Source organism: Talpa europaea (assembly GCF_964194135.1).
Source record: "Talpa europaea genome assembly, chromosome: 13".
NCBI lineage: Eukaryota > Metazoa > Chordata > Mammalia > Eulipotyphla > Talpidae > Talpa > Talpa europaea.
The window spans coordinates 21580542-21599328 of NC_140080.1; positions in this window are offsets into that span (position 1 = coordinate 21580542).

The window sequence follows — 18787 nt, forward strand, 5'->3', positions numbered from 1 at the left end:
TGCCTTATTCTCAGCTTTATTCCAGTGCTCAGCACAGAGAAGACCATCTAATGGAATGGCTGTAGGAATGAATGTATGATCACGCCTTTTTGAAATTCTGCTCTGAGACATTACTAGTACAGCTGTCAGTTTTCTTCCTCCTCATTCCTTATCAGGTTCTTTTTCCTTTATGTGTCCCTTGGGAAAGGGGTCCTCTAGATTCAGTTCTAAGTCTATTTCCCTCTACTCACTCTCCCTAGGCAGCTGCATCTATTCCATGCTTTTATTTACACATATACATATACTCCCAAATCTCTTTATCTCCAGACTGTTCTGTTTCCCAAACTGTGATTGGTATTTCTCTAGATGGGGTTGACAAACTACCTTAATCTGCACCATTTATAGCATACAAATGATAAAGAAGACATAAAGATTTCCTCCTTCTCCTTACTGAACAAATATATTTAGGGTTCAGTCTGAGAACCAGTACTGTCAATGAACTTCGCAAATGACATTTTTTTCTAAACAAATTTTAGACAAGAAATGACTTGAAGCTGGGGCCTCCCTGGTGGTACAAGGGGTTAAGATGCAACCTATGAAGCTGCTGGCAGCCTCTGCAGCACAAATTCGATCCTCACCCAGGGAGCTACCCACATGGTGCAACAGACCTCTCCTGACTCACCCGCTGCTCCCCCAGCAGTGTATTTCAGTCAGTCTGCCTGTTCTGTTCCCCACTGTCTCTGGTGAATCTTCTCACCCCCCACACCTCTGGCCTATACTCCAGTTCTTGTATGCATAAATAAATAAATTTATAAAAAAATGACTAGAAGCCTATCAGGATAACAGTATCAACAGCAGCCCATGCACTGGTACCACAGGTGTCCTGATGAGGAAGTGACTGATGCAATCAAAAAATCCTGAGAACTTGGGACTAATTGTGGGCTTCAAAAGATGAGTAGGATTACCCCTATATTTCCCAACTTCATCATTTCCTTCATCTCCAGCACTAACTCGTACTCTGAGGCGCCATCAACTACAAATGAAAGGTCTGAGGATATTCATCATAATCAGAAGTAAGAGGAAGAACAAGAGAAGGAAAAAGACAAACTACAATGATGTCTAACATTTACAGAATATACATAAGACTCCTCTACATGCTTCACAACTACTTCATAAGCATGGCAATAGACTGCTGATACTCTTCTTCCACTGTTGCACCTTATAATCTAACTTTCATAAATGGCCAATTTGAAAATATAAGTCAAGTACTTCTCAGGACCCTCCACTGCAGCTACATTAGTTCTTTCATAGCTCAGCAATGCACTTAGACTAAGAACTAAGCTTTTTACTGTGACTCACATTCCTCTCTGACCTTTCTCTCCATTTTCCATCTTGTTCATATCATTGGCCTTTCTTTCTCCAAATGCACCACATTTGTGGCTGTCTTGGGGTCTCAGTCCTTGCTCCTTCCTCTGCTTGTATTCTTTTGTTCCAGGCCACCTTCTGGGTTCCACTTTGCATTAAAATTCAAATTAAACAGGCACTCCCCTAAAGTAATCCCACAGTGAATGGTGTAATAGAGATTACACCATTTTTTTCCTACATAGCACATAATACTCTCACAAAGTATTTATTTATTTATTTATTTATTTATTTATTTATTTATTTACTGGTCTTCCCTGCTCAATTGTGTATTCTTTTCCACTGCTATCTCCATCATTGCCTTGTGGAGTGATTATCCATAAGGGACACTCACTGGATATTTGTTGAATGAATGAATGGTCGGTAATGTTTGGACAGGTATGATGGTCTGGGGTACTGAGACAAGTAGTGCTGAGAACTGTTATTTAGGGGTAAAGAGAAAGAATACATATTGTCCCTTTCTTCAATGATTTGTAATTCTAGAAAGAGTGCACAATACAGAAAAAGGATTGGGCATTATATCTTTAAAAGTAAACAACTTTGAAGGATTTGAAAAGCAAAAGTAGATGGCACATATCCAAACAGGGAGGAGGTTGTTGGGTCTAAAAGCTACCTCATTCATCACTATACTCAAGAAATTGTGAGCATCCCAAGATTAAACATGGGAATTTATTAGGTATACTACCTCAAGCTACAGATACATAAACAACCATTCCTATAAATCATGTACTGACATTTTAGCATGTATAATGGGTTAATTTCACTTTGCACTGCTATTACTTGTGTAGCATTTTTTTTTAAGATTTATTTATTTATTTTATACAAACACTGGGTACAGTCAGAAGCGTGGGAGGGTGAGAGGATTCAACAGAGCCAGAGCGGGGAACAGAACAGGCAGACTGACAACTTACACTGCTGAGGGAAGCAGCAGGCGTGCACACCATGTGGGACCCTTGCTGGCGGTTGGGGATAGAACTGGCGTTGCGGAGGCTATGGGCAGCTTCGCAGCCCAGAGCTCAACCGCTGCACCACCAGGGAGGCCCTGTGTAGCTTATTTTTAAAAGAAAGTTTTAGTAGGAAATTATTTGAAACCAAAAAAGCCCAGAGGCAGAAAATAAAAAAAAAAGTCTTTGTCAATGGTAGTTTAAGAATATAATCAAGATGAAAATGCAGACATTGTACAAAAATGAAAAATGATGTAAACATATATAAAATAAAAAAGAATGTTTTGAGCAAAAAAAGAGTGAAAACGTGTGCTTATCTATGCCCAATCACTTATAGATGGCTGTAAAATCACATGTAAAAGAAAGGCATTACTAAGTTTGGTGTGGATCAGTCAATGGAGTGAAAACTCTGCATGTCTGCAAAAGTGCTTAAATATCACTGGTTTACATCTCACAGGAACCGCCTGATTGTGATTTCACCATGGGAGGAAAGACTAACTATTTTTGTAGATTAGGCACATATGGGTCTCATTTTAGAGCAAGTGACACTAAAGAGTTAATTGTGTATACATGTCAGTCATCATCAGTCAGTCAATCAGGCAACTAATACCTTCAGGGGTCATGAATCTAACAGGACTGAAGCTGACAGGTGAGTTGACACTCCAAGGATTGCTACCTAGATAACGGGTTGTGTGAACCAAGCCATTATTTGCTGGGGCAGATGGCACATAGGAAGCTTAGCTCTTGGGTATTCCTGTCTTGATAGCTACAGTAGTCCTCTGCAAAGCAGCAAAGACAGAAATGCATTTGTTACTTCTGTAGCAACTGCCAGTCCCTTTCACACAGGATCAGAGTGTAAATGGGATCACATGGGGAAGCAGAAAGGGACCCTGGGGCTTACCTACACCAATCCCTCATGTAACCAATGCAGATCCTGAGTCTTAAAGTTGGTGGTATAGTTGTGATCATAACCCACATTTTGACTTACTCTCCCATATACTTTACTCACTACCTTGATTCATTCTAAACTGAACCATCTGACAAAAGGAATGTATATGCCTGATGACACTGAGAAATCTAATTTTGTTTACTAAAATAAATACAGCAATCAGTGTTTATTAATGGAGTAGACCTTTTATAAAATAATCCATGAAAATGAATGTAAATGAAAAGTATTTAAACAGTGTCCAGAGGATTATTTTTCTTAATAAATAGCAGATAGAGAAGCAACTGGGAAAAAAGTGCAAAGTTATACCCTTAAAAACACCATTTGAAAAGAAATCAGATTTTACTCCTTTGGTTCTCAACTAGATGTCTAGCTCAGAATCATCTAGAAAGTTTAAAAAGCACACATGCCTGATTCCCACCACAGATTACTGAATCAGAATTTCTAGCCTTGGAGATGTTGAATATGTAAGCTTTAAAAAAAAAGATCTCCATATGATTGCAATATACAATTTATATCAACAATGTGGAAAAGCCTACTCTTTTACAAACACTGGGTAGAAAAACAAAAGTTACAACATCCATAGTTTAGACAAGTATTCAAACCTCTCTTTCCTACCAGATGTTCTACCACTCCAAACATCTTTATAGTTGCAGTGCATCAAGAGAATGCATTGTGTGCAGATGTGTATACACAAACAGCTACATTACAATTATTATTTTGGATAGGAAATTGAGCACAAAAAAAGGTCCATGGAAAATTCTAAAATCTCTTTTCAGCCAAGAATTCCCAGTACTTCCTCACCCATCAAATCCTTTGCCAAACCTGTTCCCAAGGAGCCACACTGGCTGGTTTGAATTCTATATCCTTCACTTCCATTTACTCAAGGCTGAGTAAATAGTGAAGTCAAGATAACACAGTAGGAGAGAGAAGGAAAAGGAACAAAATGTCCAGGAAATTCACAAAGTGAATAATTAATCCTTGAAGATGTCAGAGCTGCCTAGAAGGAAGAGCTGGAAAAACTGACCCTCAGAAACTGAAATAGATGTTAAAAGGATAGTGAAATGTATCCACCTACACTGTCGTTAGGGCAAATAAATTTTATACTGGAATTAAAGAATTGCATACACTTAAGAAATTGTTATTAATTCAGAATAGAAAAGGTTAAAAAAGAGGATTTCTAGAATTTTTCTTTTTTGTTTTCTATGGAGACTTAGATATTCCTAAAAAGAGGTACTGTTTGCATTTAGATCAAGCAAGAGTAAGCCAACTATCAACTCCTAGCCTGAGCTAGGACTTGTGGTTTAGAAGGGTTACTAATTTGGAAAATTAAGCTGAAGTCTCCCACATCACATTTTCTGTGTTTTCCGCTTTGCTTTCCTGTTTTAATTACCGGAATAAAGTTCTCTTGCTTAGGGCAATAGAACAAAAAGAGAGAAAATACAACTACTTCATGACATACCTACTTTCTATCGCATTTTAGTTTCCTGGCAGCTATCAACACCTTTTGTTCCAGCCTGGCATTGTAACTCCAGGAGTAATCCAACCCAGCCATGACATTTGTTCCTGGATGGGATGTCTTCCTATTGGCGAGAATGCAGTGGGAGTCCACTGTTTTGTGTTTGGTTTCCCTTTTAACAGCCTCGCCTTTCAATGACATCATTCACAGCCCTGAGATATGACTGCACTTCCCCAGCTGCCTGATAGTGAAGCAAAGGTTACCTCTATCTCACAGTAGTGTTGTCATCAAAGAGCTCTATTTCACAGATGTGACAATGCAATGAATAAGATTTTCTCCAAGTGTGCGAAAAGGCCAAAGCAACCTTTACAAGGAAAACCAATGAGGCGGCAGGATTCAAACAGCTTCCCTAACAGATAACCGGTTTGGCTGCCTCTGATACCATGCCACCTTTCAGCAAAGAGTGAACGCTTTGTGTTCAATTTTAGCTTTGTTTTGTTATTTGGGACTCAAAATAAAACAAAGAAAATGCCCACATACACCGAATGGATGGGCAGAAAATAGATGCCCACTTGCCTTTCATAAACAGTGTTCGTCTTCACTATGAATTGGATTTTACAGAGATTCATACAGTAATCTCAACAGAATCGTAAAGAGAATCACTGTGAGCCTTAAAAATGAAAAAACAGGTTGGAAAGTATTCATAATCTTCATGACAATCTTCTGTGTGCTATTATATTTCTGTTAGCTTGAGGAGAAGTTAGTTACTAATTGGAATAAATGGTTAACATCAAAGTTTTCATTTGCTGAAGAGAAACCATTTGTCCCTCTATCATTCACTATGATTTCATAATGGAAAGTGGAATTCTGTATGAAATTGTGTAACTGGAAGAAGCATTTAAGTTGCGCAAAATAAACAGGTTGAAAAGAGTTACAGCCGGTAGAAAACACTGGCCCGTTCCCTCACTCTGTTACAGGGCAACCCCAATGTGAAATGGGTTGGCCTGACTTTGGGCCCTCACCTGTGCTTTGGAGACTCAACTACAGGTATACACAAAAGGAGTAATAAAGGGCTTATTTACAAAAACAGGCAAATAAAGAAATGAATAACTCAGGGTGCAAGAGAGATAAATTGGTGACTGCGTCTTACCAGTTCCACTGAGCTGAAACCCCAACAGCACACTGAAAACTGGCAAAAAACCAAAAGCACCCCCCCCAGGCCCATATGTCTGGCTATATACCAAACCTGGCTGCTTAACTCCACCCTCAGTTCCCAGCAATCCTCCCTACGGTGGTGATGGCATTATGGGATTTGTAGCTTCTTTTTTGACATTTATTTGAGTGTGTTCCTTTCAAGATCAGGGTATCCCAGTGAGAGTCGTCTCTATAGAAAAGGGCTCTCACATCATGCCACTTTCAATTTGTTTATTTATTTATTTATTTATTTTAGTTAGTTATTTTAAAATATTTATTTATTTGTGCATACAAGATCTTGGGCACAGGCCAGAGGTGTGAGGGGTGAGAGGATTCACCAGAGACAGAGTGGGGATCGAACTCATGCTACAGAGGCTGTGGATAGTTTCATAGTGCTATGCTTACCCCCTTGTGCCGCCAGGGAGGCCCAATTTGTATTTTAAACTGGACATGAATGAAGTGGAGGCAACCTACAAACAGTTACTTTTAGAAATGTGGTATTTGGGATCATTTACATCTTTTCTGGTGGAGGGTGGCTTTCATCTACATTTAGCTCTTACCCTCAGTTCTAGAAATACTCTTTTGCTATTTGGGCCCTAAATCACCTAGCAAACTATCTTTCATGTGAAAAAGAAAATTGCCACTGTTTGTCATTTTAGGTTCAAGAGAAGTAGATGTTGCTGCTATTGCTCCATATGAAGTCCTTCATTATTTTTCCTTCCATCCTGGCTAAATGCTCAGGCATTTAGAAACGAAATATTCAGCCATGGCCAACCACTAGAATTAGCTGGATAGCTTTAAAAATGTTCCAATGACTTGGTTCTTCCCTAGACAAGTCAAAGCAGAAACTGCTGAGACTAGACCTGATCATAGGTATTTTAAAAAATCTGTTTGGTGACACCAATTCTTCAGAATTAAGAAGCAATGATTTAGAAAAGAGACTCTCAGTTCAGCCAGAGCTTCACAACAGCTTCTGTCTGAGATGTCAAACTAAAATTGATTCCAGCACGTAATATGCATCTTTCAATATCTTGGTGCTCTGTTTTCACTGTCCTCTCTCCATTAAATATCTTCTGAATTATTCCACCCAACACACCATAACAACATATGGTATGTTGTTAATAAACAGTAATTGAAAAAAACTTCAAGAAAAACGAGACGTGTACAGAGGTGTAAGGTGGGTATTGGCTGGTGAATGATAATTGAGTCAGGAAGTTTGAATTGGGCTTCAGGAACAAGAGTTTAAATAAAAATTAAAACCAGAGACATAGTGTACCCTGTTTATGCTGCAGTTACTCTGGGTGCCTTCTGCTCTGTAGTAACACAAATTTACTCTTGATTCTGGGCATTTGCTCTTGTGCTCTCTGGAGGGTTCTTTACCTAGATCACACAGAGGCATGTCTTGAACTCCTGACCCAAAGCAGTTTCCCTCCATCAATCTCTCCCTCTCCCACCCAAACACACAAAACTCCCCGGTTTTGCTTCATGGCACTGTCACTTTCTTAAATCGTCATGTTCATTTCGTTTCCTTCCTAAAAGGTGAGCTCTGCAACCATGACCTTGCATTGCTATGTCTTCAGTGTATGTTGAACATACAGGGTCAAACATTTGGCCCACGTCACTCTAGAAAATTAAGAAAAAAAATCCCATTATTGACAGACACATGGCTGCCAACCCACCCCATACACCTACACACATAACTCTCTGGGTCTTGTTAAAGACTGAGAAAAATTTTTCCTTCTTCCAAGCAGATGCAGGCCTTCACTGAGGTATACAGGAAGATGGTGGGTGGAATTTTTAATCCTTGTTCTGCACAATAATAGGAAGGTGTCCAAAGTGCCTGAAACACAGTTGTCACTCTAGCTCTTTGCTTATTAAATGCAGCTAAGGAGGTTAGTTGTGACAGTGTTCATCAGCTAGCACATTCTCCTGGATCAGGATGTAGTAAAGATGATTCAGTAGCAAACCAGTGGTATCCTGATACCAAACAAATCTCTAAACTCTACTGTATCGATAATCTCACTGCAGCCCACCGCAAACAATAAACATGTCGTTAATGGCTCACAAATTTCCTGTGAATTTAATAAACTGAATTGACTTATAGCATGACATCAATGGCTCCTACTGGTCCCACTCACCAAATCAAAATGCTACCCCAGAGTTGAAGCCTAGAGCCCTCAGATTCTGGATCAGAGAAAACAACTGATCCCACATGTCCTTGCAGCAGTGGCAGACATGGCTTGCAGACTGTCTATTGACATATTCATGTGTGTGAGGACCAGGAAAAGGTCTGTCTTCTGCGTAATGTGGTAAACTCCAAGATATTTTTAAAAATAGAAGAAAAACCAAAACAAGGCTGATACTAGTCACCAAATTCATTGAATTTCCCTTTCTTCACTACAAAATTCACTGAATATTTTCCTATTCTACTAAACAGACTGGCATTCTTGACATCACATGGGGATTAAAGTGAGGAGAGGAAAAACTAGAAAGTCTGTGGTTTTCTAAATGTGAATGAGGCTGTGCTATGCATACAAGCAATGCATCAATCTTTCCAGACTAATAAGTATACTTTTTTCTAGTTGAAATAAAGTAATTTAGACTAAATTTGTCCTGAAACTAAAACTGAGGCTTAAGAACTTTTCCAAATGCCAAGGAAAATGTTCAAGTTAATTAGAACCCAACTCATGTCAATTTTTTTTTTTTCCTGTCAGGGTATATGTTGATTATTCCTCTTTACTTCTCCACACACCCCATTTTACATCCTTTGTTTGATTCGGGATTTGAAGCAAAAGTTAAACACGTGCTCAGCCACTCAGACAAAAAGGAAATCCAAACCATCAAGCTGGAGAAGCATAAACCACTGTCATCAGAGACTCAGTAACAGTTTGGAGAGTTATAATTTCTGATGTTGAGTTATCACTTTGCGGGGCAAATACCAGTGTTGAAATATATTATTACTACTCCTCTCCCCACTCCAACCACCAGAACAAACATCCAAATTCCTGGAGAAATTCATGTGTGCATGGATAAGATAGGAATCCTTTGCTGCAGCCTTTAGACAGGACACAAGGCTCTAATGGAGTCTGTCATCCTCACACAAGCCACTGAATCATGTTTATATATAACTTGCATATTAAGAAGCAACAACCAATGTCAATGGTGCCGATATAAAAATATCTTAATAGCCAGTAACTGACTAATGAATACTACTGTAATAACAGTTTAATTTGAAGAATTCTGACAGCTGGTTGCTTTGATGAGCTCGGTTTCCAAGGAGTCCTAGTCCCATGCTGAGAACATCTCCAGCCTGCTGATTGATAGCAGCAGTGCAGAACTGTTTAATGTCACCACCTCTCAGCTAAAGTAATAATAAACAGGAATGTTATGGTTTATTTTTCTGTATGAATTGTTCAGGCTCTATATGGTAAGTACCAACTCAATAGGGGATAATAGCTGCCATTCCCCTGGGAGTTGTAACTGGAAGTGAGACTTTTTTCTTTTCTCTCTTTCCTTTTTTTTTGATCAGCAAAGTTTATATATCTGAATGAATGCAGAAATACTTGGTTTTCTGATGGATTTATTTTATTCCTTTACATAGCCCCTGTTCATCCCATTCTGCTTAGCAAATGTAATTACTCTGGTTAAGATGTAGCTTCCCTATTATTTCTGAACTTCCCAAGATAGTTTAGAGCAGACAGCTAGGGCATAAAATATATGGTTCTACAACTATCTTAATTATACTGCATGACTCTGTGTTTGATATGGAATAGCAATGTCTGGGAAGTGAATTTAATCTCTACAGATTTAGGACAATTGCCAAAAAGATTCATTGATTTTTTTTTCCAGAAGTGCAATCTTTTATTGTATAAATGTCAGAAGCTTCAAATTATTAGGAAATGTGTCAAGAAGCTCAAGGTATAATAACATTCTTTAGAGAGCTTGATTTTGAAGACAGTGCGATGAAGTGTTCAAAAAGAAAACATGTCTTAGGTTCTTAGAGAATAAAGCTCTGGGATTCATTTTAATTTGTCATTTCGAACAGGATGAGGCCCCCACTGGGTACTCTGATGTGAAAGCCCTTGGTATGATGCACAGTCATTCCTGGTCACCCAAAGCTATAAAAGTTTCAGACTTCAGCAGTTCTGGGAAAGAAGACACAGGATTTGAGACTTCAGAGATGAACTGTGAAAAAAATAATTGGGATTTGCCCTGGTAAAGAGGTCCTGAAGAGAGGGTCATGAAAAAAAGGAGACAATATTATAAAGCGCTCTCAGCTAACTCAGGTAGAGCTTTTGTATGTACTAAAATCAGGAAATCCTTAGCATCAGGCAGTGGGTAACTTAGGGTGATTTTTTTTTTTTAGATTTATTTATTTATTTATTTATTTATTTATTTATTTATTTATTTATTTATACACGCACTGGGTACAGTCAGAAGCGCGGGAGGGTGAGAGAATTCACCAGAGCCAGACCAGGGAACAGAACAGGCAGACTGACGAAATACACTGCTGAGGGGAGCAGCGGGTGTGGCAGGAGAGGTCTGCGTGCCATGTGGGACCCTCGCCGTGGCCAGGGATCGAGCTGGCGCTGCAGAGGCTGCGGGCAGCTTCACAGCCCAGCACTCAACTGCTGCGCCACCAGGGGAGGCCCTAAGGTGATTTTTTTTATTTCAAGTAATAGACAACCTACTCAAAATGGCTTAAATAACACAGAGAACACATAGTGGTTCACATATCTGAAACGTCCAGAAGTTGTGTGGATTTCAGGTATAAGGGAATTAGAGGACAATGACATCCTTAAGGTTTGAGCTCTGTTTATTATTCTCTTTATCTTTCTCTACCCTGAGTGTTGGATTCATTTACACCATAGCTCCTGTCAACAGTTGTACCATGCTTTCTTTTATCAGGGGAGGTTAAAGTCAGTGACTGGCTTAGCCTAGATCACCTGCTCCAGTCATGGATGCTCAAATGGAAATCTGGGGCTATGTAATGGAGTCTGGTGAGGCAGCCGACAGCAGAGTTTTCAGGGCATACTCAGCTTTCTCAAAAAGTAAAGGTTGTCTCAAAGGCTAGAGGGTACAAATTATATTGCACACCTCTGTATGCCACTGCATTAATGTTTTCAAGCTCAACTGAAACCTTGATAACCAGTCTTTATTGCTTAAACAACACTGTCGAATTATTCCGCTTATCACTCAAGACTTCATAGTTCGAGCTCATTTGAACTTTCCAGATGAGACATTCACTTTTGGACAGAAGGAATCCTACATTCCAACTGGGTTGTTGCAAATATTAAATGAGTTAATATATGTAGAAAGCTTAGCACTTGGAAAATATTCAGTAAATGCTGACTTCTTATAATAGTTCATGAACTCATTATTTTGTATTGTCAGATAACTTATTATATAAATTAATAATTTGTTTTTCTACACAGTATGTATGCATGCAATGCCATAAGTGTGTATTATAGGTATATAAAAGATATATACTGAAGATATGGAATGTGGTTAAGAATACTCCTTTGCACATTCATACAAAGGAGCTCAGTTTATTGAAGGTACTAGTTAAAAAAATCCCACTGCAATAAACCTCTCCAATCAAATATTGCTTTGCATGTAATAAATTAAAACTTATACCTATAAAGCTAGTGAAAATTCAACCAGTTTCTTATGTAATTCAGCTTTAAAAATTTCATTCTTTTACTCAGTCATAAAACACTTACTAAGGACTACATGTTTTCTTCTCTTTCATCATATTCCTGGGAAATTTACTATGTGTGTAGAATATGGTGATGGATAAGACAATCTCAGATATAACAGAAAAGTAAATACTAAATATTGCAACTATAAAAAGAACTGTTAAGGAAAAATTCAGATCCTCTGTACTAAATAGACATATAATCATCATTTTAAGATATAACACAAGCTTCCTCCATTCCCCAGTTAGCTAGACGTACATTACCCACAGAAGGTTCTTACAGTTAGAGAAACAATATATATAGCTATATAGATAATAATAGGTATATTTTCATAGTGCAACATACTCTTCTATTTATAGTCTGAACAATACACACTGTATAATGTTATAAATTGCCTTCTTTATTTTTCATTTAATGTTCGCTTGTGTTGTAAAGAAGTGTGGATAATATTCTCTCACTATTAAAGGTTGAGCAAACTAAAATTCGGAAGAATTAAATGCTATTTTTAAGATCAGAGTCCTAGGAAGGAGTGGAACTGACACAGGTTCTAAAACTACTGACTCTAAATTCAGTAATCTCTTCATTTTCACTTCCAGCAACAACTGCTGCCTGTATACATTTCATGGGGAGAAAAGGTAAATACGGTGAACATATTTGTGAAAGCAAATGTGGCAATCAGTAACTTTTGTAATTATCCAATTGACTATATTAAGGAAATTTATTGGCTGGCATCTGACTGCTGCAAATGGTATTAATTTACTTGCATCTCTCTTCTGTCTTTTATATGCTAATCCCTCTTCATTCTTGGAGATTCAATTTGCGTGACCTCCTTCAGAAAACATTCCTAGATCACACTTCTAGGTCTCCTTTTTCCTCTGCTGAGCTCAAATATCACACAGTTTTACTTCTTTGTCTTCCTTAAGGACCATGAGCTCCTCAAAGCAGGGTCTATGTCTCATTCATCTTTGTATGTTCAGTGTCTACTATGTCTAGTATGGTATTGGGGGTGAAGGGAGAGGGAAAAAGGATGGGGGAAAGAGGGAGTAAAAGAGGGAAAATGATACCATACCTTTCAAATTATTTTAAAAAGTTAAACTTCCAAGTTACATTCCTGAACTTTATGAGTAGCTTCTTTAAAATTCAAAATGCTTTTTAAAATCCTAGTTTATACAGAAAAATGATGGTTGCCTTACCTATGGATTAATGCCAGCAGCTGAGGGATAAGAAAAGTTTAATCATATACAGCCCTTTGCAAACAGAGCTATGGCAGTAGTCAGAATATGTGGGTTACAGGTGTGTCTTCATGCTGAGTCTCATTCTTTGTAAGTAGAAATGATGAGTTTTGTATTAGGTGTTTTAAAGGCCCCTTCTAATTTTAAAATGTTATGAAAACAGGCTTTTATAGGGGAATGGAATAAACAAAAAATATAACATATGCTATGGACAAGGAAAAAAGTCCGATAACAATGGCACGATTAAACAAAACTGAAGTGTCTAATATACCAAATATTGCAGAAAAGTCTCTTTACTGCAGGTGGTTAATTGAAGGAAGATTTGTGTGAACATACATGAATATGGCATGAATCGACATAGATTTGGTACAAAATAAACCAGAACAATCACACAGATATTTTACTAAATATCAAAGCTTCTATTTATAAACAAGGAAAAGGAAAGAGTAAAAGGACAGAATAAAGATAAAGGAGCACATGAGGCCCATTTATATACTCAAGGCTTGTGGCTTCAATGAAAATGACAGATGAAAGGAATTTCTTTTCATGGATGTACTACAAGGAATTTGTAGAGACTGAATACTATCTGAGTTAATTTGTTAGAAATGCCTACTCTTTCCACAAAAAAAAAAAAAGGTGTTTTATTTTACATTCTGACTTTTAACAATCAGATTAAGTGGAGCATATGTTGAGCCGCTCCATCATTGCCATACCAACTGTCTTTTGAAAAATAAAAAAATCCTATAATAAAAATAGCACATTAGTAGATATTTCTTCTACCTCATGGGACTTGTTTTCAGTCTAAAAGCCTGTATCTCTCTAGCAAAGAAAACTTGGGGGACACGAGGATGGATGAATAGCAAGTACAAAATCAATTCTTATTTTCTTTAAGATACATATACAGTGAAGGAATGAAGAAAGATAACACATTATTTAGCTATTAAAACACCTGGAGCTGCTCAAAGGAATAATGCTAAATGAAGTAAGTCAGAAGGAGAAAAATAAATACCAGATGGTGTCACTAATATGTGGAGTAGAGAAAAACCAAACCAAGGGTCAGATAAAGACAAGCTTAAAAACTAACTCTTGAAAGCTGACTACAGAACTGAAGCTTCTAGATGGGGGAGGGGTGGAGGAGTGGGAGGTATAAAGAGGAAAGGTTGCACAATGAACTGTGATGGTGGACCATGGATGATTCAGGGCTGGGGAGGGAGGTGTACTACATGGTGAGGGTACCTGATAGGTAATATCCTAATGTTACCTCAATTAGAAAAATTATTTTTAGAACAAAGGAAAAAAATACTTGGACCAAAATGGACAGTAAAATGTGAAATAATTTCTATTGTTGTTGTTATAAATAAATTTGTATCAAATTTTAGTTTTTAGTGGTGTGGTTAAATGTTGCTACAATCAGTCATGTGAAATTATAGCAAAGCACTTGCACATTCTTTACACTTCAGTAGTAACAAATCAGCACAAATTGAGGGCACAGACTCTTGTTTCTGCTAAAACAGCTTTGTCCTTGACCTGCAGGGCAGAATCACAGCAATGGAACAGACAAGGAGGTTTCAACATCAGAGAGAATAGTTCATGAAGATCTGATACCATATAAGACTATATAGAAAGACGGTTTATTCAGCAACAGATAAATCTAGGTCAATAGAAACATTTAGAAGGCTTTGTTGAAGTTGGCTCACAATGAACAGTGTCTTGAGAGAGTTGTCATTCTTGTCACAAACTGCAAAAATGTGACTCTACTATCAATCATTCCATAGCCCACATATGGACTGTCCTTCATTTTCTAAAAGCTATGAAATTTGCAGATGACAACAGACTTCAGGAAACTAAATAGCAACTTAGTAATGAGGTGTCTGAAGGCATCATGTTGAGACAAACCAGGCTACAGATAAATCAGTGTATTTTTACTAATCAAAAAACAGATTTTTTTGATAATAGATTTCTGGATAGTTGTTTTCTAAAGAGAGAGTGAATAACAGTCTTTTTCTTTCTTTCTCTCCTTTCTTCTTCTCTTTTTTCCCCCAGAACACCAAATACCAATCTTAGTTAAAAATCAAACAACAAAACTACTAGGAACTATTAGGCAATTTCTGGAATTAATAATGTTTTTATTTCTCTTTGGTTTCTAACTTAAAAAAATAATACCATCAGTTAGTGGGATGCACTTTAAATGAAAAACCTAATAGGTCTGTACTATACAGCAAATAGACATTCTAGTGCTTTAGCTTAGTAAGGTTCACAGTTTAGATATACATGATAAAAAATTAAAATCACTCATGATTAATGTTGTAATGCGAATGCTATTTTGTAGCATCTTTTTGTATTTCTAATATATGAAGCAAGTCAGTAGTTTAAGTTTTCTTGGAAAACATCAACTATTCATTTGTAAATATTTTATCTCAAGACTAATTCTCTCTTCTAGTATGTTAATGTTTTATTAGTAAAATTTCAAACATGCAGCAAAGTTGAAAGAACAGTACAATGAACATCTGTATACCCATCTAGATTCCACATTAACATTTACTACAGTTACTTTATCATTTATCCATCTGTCTATCCGTCCCTCTAGACATCGATCAATCTATCTTATTTTTTGAAGGACTTCTGATGCACGGCAGACATCAGTACAATTTCCCCTAAGTACCTCATCATGCAAATCATTAGCTAGAGTTCAACGCTTATAGTTTTAATCTTTTGATGTAAAATTGACATACAATGAAAAGAACACATCTTAAATGGGCATAATGACTTTTGAAAAATGCATGCACCTGTATTACCAAAACTTTTAGTAAGATATCAAACATTACTGTCACTCTAGAAAGTTCCCTAATATCCCATTCCCAGTCAATACTTGCCTTCTGCCTGCACAATCATTATTCTTATTTTTGTTGCTACTACAAATTAGTTTTCTTTAGAATATCATGTAAATGGAATCCAATAATATGTGCTCTAGTGTGAGACTTGTTTCAATCAGTATATTGTTGGGAGTATCAGTAGTTTGTTCTTTTTTCTTGCAGAGGGATATTCTGTTACAACTATACACACTTTGTTTATTCATTCTCCATTTATGGACACAAGGGCTGTTTCTACTTGTTTATCAGAAGTAATGTGCTGTGAACATTTCCATATAGGTCATTAGATCCTGCATGTTATACACAGGCAATCCTGGTCTTGGGGCAGTGCATTGGGTTGGAATGGAGGACTGTGTACTTCCTACCATCACGTAAGCTTAAACTTCAGGCCTTGGTAAGGAATTGATAAATTCAGTGGCGTGTTCATTTTTTTTCCTTCATTGAACATTTGAGCACAGATGGAAAGAATTTAAAAAGGGAAGTAATGACCTTAGGCATATTCTTAAAGTGTGAATGCACTGTTTTCTTCAAATAACTTATATGTGAAATATCAGTTTGCAGTTCTAGGAGGAAAAAAATAAAAGAATTGCTGTATAATCTCTGTACTTCTTCCTTCTTCCATAAAGATTGACTGCAACTTAAAATAGCCTGGGGTTATTAATTCTGTAAATCTCTCTGCAAGAAATTTCAGCGCTTGTTCTTCTTACTCTCCAAAAAAAAAAAAAAAAAAATTGGTATATCACAGATCTCACATAAGTGACACAACTTCAAACTTTTTCAAGATTAGTCTATTACTAATGCCCAGGGCTAAAATAAAAATGAATTGTGGAATTCTTCAATGTTTCTCTAGATAACCAAATAAACTGAAACAAATTTTTGTGGTACAAACAGACTATTTCAAATGGCTATCTGAATACTTGAAGTTTTGACTTCTACAAGACTCTACAAGGCTGATGATTGTTTTATGGCATCAATTCTTTTTCTTTTTATTTTTTAAGATTTATTTATTTATGCATATAAAAACTGGGGTACAGGCCAGAGGTGCAGGGAGTGAGATGATTCACCAGAGACAGAGGGGAACAGAACAGGCAGATTGAAATACACTGCTGAGGGGAGCAGCAGGCGAGTCAGGAGAGGTCTGCTGTGCCATGTGAGTAGCTCCCTGGCAGGGGTTCGAACTTGTGCTACAGTGGCTGTGGTTAGCTTCATAGGTTGTGTCTTAATCCCTTGCACCACCAGGGAGGACCCAATGGTGCCAATTCTTAAAAAGCACCAGAAAAAAACTAATTTTGTGTGATTCTAAGTTGCACAAAACTGAGCACAAGCGTAAAACTAACTCATGTAGTTAGTTTTCTTTAGAATATCATGAAATATCAAGAAATTCTTTAGAATTTCTTTAGCTATTAGAGTGCCAACTAAAATTTTCTTTTCTGGAAACCCATTATTACATTTACATAAAATTAAAAATCCTGTGTAAGTAATACAGAGAGATTCTTTTAAAACGCAGAATGTTTTCTTTAAGAATAAATTATATATTGAGGGAATAAATATTTATTCAATGTATTTTAAAAAGAAATTTAGCTATGCTTCTATTTCACCTATCAATTCACCTGCAATATTTAATTTCTAAGACATCTGTGCTTTTCAGAAAGGAAATGTGTACCATAAGGTATTACAAAGAAATGGAGATAGAAGTTGTTTTATAGATTAACATCAAAAAAGTTAAGTACATGCACAATACATGGAATCTGTAGCCAACAAAATAAGCAATAAACTTACTAAAGGGAAATCATACTGCTTCAAAGGCAACAGCAAATACTTTCACAATTTCAGTAGATACTTTCCAAATTTTATTTTCACCATGTTCTTTACAAATAATATCAGAAAAGAGGCACTGGGCTATGTTTTCTTAGCTGTCTAGGTCAGGAGAGCCATCTGGCACTCACTTTAATCACCATGAGAGCATTCGAGGAACCAATACACCCTACATTAATCTTCCAATCTACTCAGTAATGGTGATAATCAGGACATCTGGTTGGGGTTTTCCTTTTAAAGTATTACATAAGGAAGCTCCTGTTGAGCTGTACTGACTCTCAACAATAGCTTCCCCTACCCTATATTTGCCTAACTCTAAACAGGCACACCACCTTGCCTGTCCATGGCCCAAGTCAGTCCGCATTATCAGTCTCATCTGAGCTTATATAGGACGTATGTCAGTCCTTGATCCTAAGAAGCAATCTCAACCTCTACTATTATATTTTGTTCCTGTTCCCAGTCTTATCCATTAAACTCACTCCAACTTCTTATAGTCTAGACTGTCTTGGGTTCTGCTGTTACACTGTTCTGCATTCATTTTGGTAGCTGAATCTTAACTCTTCAGCTTTCTTAATGTTCCTTTTCAATGCTCCCTGACCTTCTAGACTTGAGCTCTTATTTCCTGAGAACCCCTTATTGCAGCTTCTTTTCTACATGTCTTGACCTATCTACAATGGATCCATTATCTCCACTTAGACCAATCCAAATTTTATGTGTAGTAGAATAACAACTAGGACAGAATTCTTAGGTCTATGGGTTTGTTAAATCTATTCGAGCAATTACACTGTATTTTATAAGCAATTCTAAGTGTATAACAAAGACTGTGAACTATTACAAGGTTCAATATGAGTAATTTTTATTGGACACAGATTTTTTAAAATGACCATCTCAAGGAGTAAATCAGAGAAAATATTTTCTGGAACAATATAAAATATAAATAAATACATTAAATCAAGAAATAAATTGTCCAGTTAGCACAGACAACTCTTAATCTTTTAGAAACTAAAAACAAAATGAGTTTGGCCCCAAACTTTATTTGACCTAGATGTACATATTGGTTCACTCATGAGCCCTTTAAATATGCTGGAGATGCTTCTCTTCTGGAAATTGTTCCATTTCCCTCACTAATCTGGTGACATATATTCAAGAATCTGAATCAAGAAGTCAGAAGATTTCTGCTTGTGGTGTTAATATCACAGGCCGGCAAAAACAATGACCAGGAAAATC